The sequence below is a fragment of the Podarcis erhardii genome (genome assembly GCF_964252035.2).
Source record: "Podarcis erhardii genome assembly, chromosome: 2".
NCBI classification, from domain to species: domain Eukaryota; kingdom Metazoa; phylum Chordata; class Lepidosauria; order Squamata; family Lacertidae; genus Podarcis; species Podarcis erhardii.
Window position 1 is genome coordinate 20,989,022 of NC_138498.1, and position 4,449 is coordinate 20,993,470.

Here is a 4,449-nt window from a genome sequence, read left to right on the forward strand (position 1 = left end):
CCGCCGGGGTGTCGCCGCGTTTCCCTTCCGCGAAGGGCTCGCTGCCTCCTTGCGGCTCCCAGGGGAACTGCAGCATTTCTGGCTCCGGCCGGGAAAAAGGGTCAGGGCAGATCAGGGCCGCTTTGTCAGCCTTTCCTCCTCTGCTCCTTTGAAAGGAAAGCCTGGTCCAGACGTGAGGTGGGAGGAGGGCCTGGTGACAACCTGAGTTGCTAAGATGTGGAATATACACTTCATTAATTCAAGGAATATACATTAATTACAATTTACCAATTTCTGTGAAACACGCCCAGCAAATTCCTACTACATCTTGCCTTCCATACTACAAACGCTGTCATTCAGGATCTCCCTCTTTGATATATCATCTGCAACACTCATCTAAAATCAAAGCAGTTGCATTTATGTGGCGCAGATAGTGTTAAATATCACAAAAATAGTGGCATTGAGTGCCAGCTATAAAATACTAGATGTACCTTTCCCACAGAAGCACCCAATAAAACAAAACAAAAAATCCAACCTGCAATCCGAATGTGTAAAGGTAAAGGGATCCCTGACCATTAGGTCCAGTCGTGACCAACTCTGGGGTTGCGGCACTCATCTCGCTTTATTGGCTGAGGGATCATGTGGCCAGCATGACTAAGCCGCTTCTGGCGAACCAGAGCAGCGCATGGAAACGCCGTTCACCTTCCCACCAGAGCGGTCCCTATTTATCTACTTGCACTTTGACATGGTTTCGAATTGCTAGGTTGGCAGGAACAGTGACTGAACAACGGGAGCTCACCCCGTCGCGGGGATTCGAACCGCCGACCTTCTGATCGGTAAGTCCTGGGCTATGTGATTTAAACCACAGCACCACCCGTGTCCCAATCTGAATGTGTAGGATAAATTACTGTTCACAATACTATCTATATTCGGGTAGGTAGCCGTGTTGGTCTGATGCAGTCGAAATATATAAAGAAATTTTAAAAATTGTCCAGTAGCACCTTAGAGACCAACTAAGTTTGTTCTTGGTGTAAGCTTTCTGAAGAAGTGTGCATGCACATGAAAGCTTATACCAAGAACAAACTTAGTTGGTCTCTAAGGTGCTACTGGACCATTTTTTATTTATATATATATTAATGCTATCTATGACAGCAGATGTTCTCCACTGGGGTCAAAGCTAGGTGGAAATGTATCTATTTAAAAATTATTATTATTATTATTATTATTAATTGAATTTATATATCGCCCTATCCCCGGGGGTCTCAGGGCAGTTCACAGAATAAAATCAAGATATAAAACTATTTTTTCTATAAAAAGAGGTGCCAGAGCTCACCTAAGAATGCCTCCCTCTTTCTCTTAGAATGGCAATGGCGCCCACCTGAGAGGGGCCAGAACTGAGTTCTGTCAAGTTCCCCCTGAGAGGAAAAAAACCCTCCTTTTGACCAGTTTTGAGAGCAACTGCACCAGGAATTCCCTTCATCCTTCCCAAACTGCAGTTTGTTTGTTTCCCCAGCATGTTTTATTAAATTTCCACAAATTTCACACATACATTCCAATACACAATAGATTTTTTTCTTTGCCGACTTCACATCCCATTTTTCCATGATGTTTTTTCAATTTCCCTCCTTGCTGCACTCTGTCTTCTCTCTCTTATATCATGGCAATAAGACAATAGTCTCTTAATTCCTTCTGTTGCTCATAGTCCGGCTCACAAATTCGTCATGCTATCATATTTCTTTAAATTTTTTGAAAAAGACCTCCATCCTTCCATAAAACAATCAGCATTAGGTTCTCTTTTTTCAGCTGTTAATTTTGCTAATTCATCACTTTACTTATTGGTTCTTCTTTGGTGAGAACTTCAGCCTTCCACCAAACTACAGTTTCTCTGGATTCTTTGACAGAAGGCACTGCTGTTAAACAATATAGAAGACCAATATAACAAACAATATAGAAGACCAATATAAGGTTTGTTTTAGATATGCCTTAAAAGGCTTTTTGAGTCTATAGTAGGAAGGCTAGAAAGGGAGTAATTTCCATGTCACAACAAATACATCTGGAATTTGAAATGCTCAGATTGAGCCAGAGTTTTCTAGGGCTTTGCTCCAGAGTCCAGAACCTACTTTCAATGCCCGGGTTCACTAACCAGTACATATAAGAGAGGTGATGGAGCTTACACCTTCTTGGAAACTATATCCCCTGACCTGAAATATTTTCCCTACCTGAGTATGTTGAAGATGGGCTGTAATTACTTTCAAGTTCCGAAATGATCTATAATGAAATTAAGAAAGTCCTTAAGTGGACCTTTCCTAAGAAACCTGAGGCTTTTCTCTTGGGCATGGTTGGCCAATTGGTATTAAAGAAGGACAGGATCTTTTTTATGTATGCTACCACAGCAGCAAGAATTCTTCTGGCAAAGTATTGGAAGATGCAAGAACTACCTACTCTGGAAGAATGGCAGACAAAGGTGACGGACTTTATGGGACTGGCAGAGATGACTGGCAGAATCCGCGACCAGGGGAAAGAGACAGTGGAAGAGGATTGGAAGAAATTTAAAATATATCTTAAAAATTGTTGTAAAATTGAGGAATGCTAAGATGTCAAGGGGTAAGAAGCAGAGAATTACAGCTGTAACTAATAAATTAAAGGAAACTTAATGAAAGGGAATTAATTAGATAAACTGACTAAAGGGTTGCTAAAGAACTGTATAACAAGGATGCAGCGATGGGGAGGTATGGGGAAGTCGGAGGAAAGAAGGTGCATGAAAATAAGATTATGAAACTATACATGTTTAAATGTTCTGTATGTTTTTGTTTTTGTTTTGTGTTTTGTTTGTTTTCTTTATTATGTGTTTGAAAAATGAATAAAAAAATTTTTTAAAAAAGTAATTACTTTCAAGTTCCACTGAGCACATGTCTAAGTAGGATCAGACTGCAAGTACTGTGGGAAATACACTTTGAACATGGCTCAGAGGTACTATACTATAATTAAATCTTGTTCCAGGATTAAGCCTGACACAAAACTAGAGCTTGGCACCTGAGCCCTGGTTCCAATTGAGCCCTTAGGGACTATTTGACTAAATGTTTGTGTAAAACATTTTGCAACTTCTCAAGCTCAAATCTTATTGTCATTTTCAAAGCACACATTTGTTTGTTTGAATTGATCCTGAATAAAACCAGCCTGAGATGAAAGGGAAGGGGCTTGCAGATTAGAAGATGTGACTGCTTGGCAAAAGGGGAATAATAAAGGTTCATCCCTGACCCAGAAAGTGTGCTTTGGCCAGGATAACATCAAATGTTTAGCTATATTCCTGTCGAAAAAGACCATTCCTGGTACATTCCTGTCGAAAAAGACCATTCCTGGTACATGGTTAAACAGCTAATGCAAGCTCTCTTTAAAGAGAGCATCCTTACTGCCATCCCTTACAGATGGGGCAGCAGGACAGGATAAATGCTTAAAGCTCCCCGCCCTTGAGAACGCCTTTCATAACAAACAGGTTTCAAAAGGTGCTCTCACATTTTGTGACTCACCCTTGCGCCAAGGTCAGGCTGAGAATAGTTGCATTTCTGTACTGCTGCAGGCCCTGAGAAGGGATGTATTTGTATGCTGTGCTAGGATGAGTTCTGGCCTCAAAGAGCCAGCTGCAGTACATTGTAGCTGCTACAAACTGTAGAGGTGTTGACGAATGCATATGCTCCTGGGCGTGTGAAACAAATCCAGATTTTAAAAACAAAAAATTCCTTCCAGTAGCACCTTAAAGACCAACTAAGTTAGTTCTAGGTATGAGCTTTCGTGTGCATGCACACTTCTTCAGATATCTGAAGAAGTATTCTTGAATATCTTCAAGAAGTATTCTTGAAGAAGTATTCTTGAATATCTTCAGAATATCTTCAGATATTCTTGTGTATCTGAAGAAGTGTGCATGCACACGAAAGCTCATACCTAGAACTAACTTAGTTGGTCTTTAAGGTGCTACTGGAAGGAATTTTTTGTTTTGACTATGGCAGACCAACACGGCTACCTATCTGTAACTAAATCCAGATTTTGTGATAGGAATTTTCTGGTCTTAGGTATATGGTAATGTTCATAGGTGTACCAACCAAGCACATACATAGATCAGCACAGGAAGGCCAACCTGGAACCATTTCGATTCCTAAACTGACCAAATGTTTTCTCTGCAAGGTCAAAGTGGGAAACCTCCCCATTGTCTCTTTCCTCACAAATCCTGTCTTAAGGACACATTTAAGATATGAATAGGGTGTGAGCCTGTGACCTGGCCCAGGAACCACTACAAAAGAATGAGCGGCCTCCCCAGGCAATCCAATCAAATAACCTGCCAGACATGAGATAAACAACAGAAGAAAAACAATATTAAAATTTCTGTTTTAGACCGCCTTTTCTGTGATGTAGGTGTGATGTATCTGAGGGGTGGTCTTAGGTTACACCCCTTCTGTGATGTATGTATGATGTTTC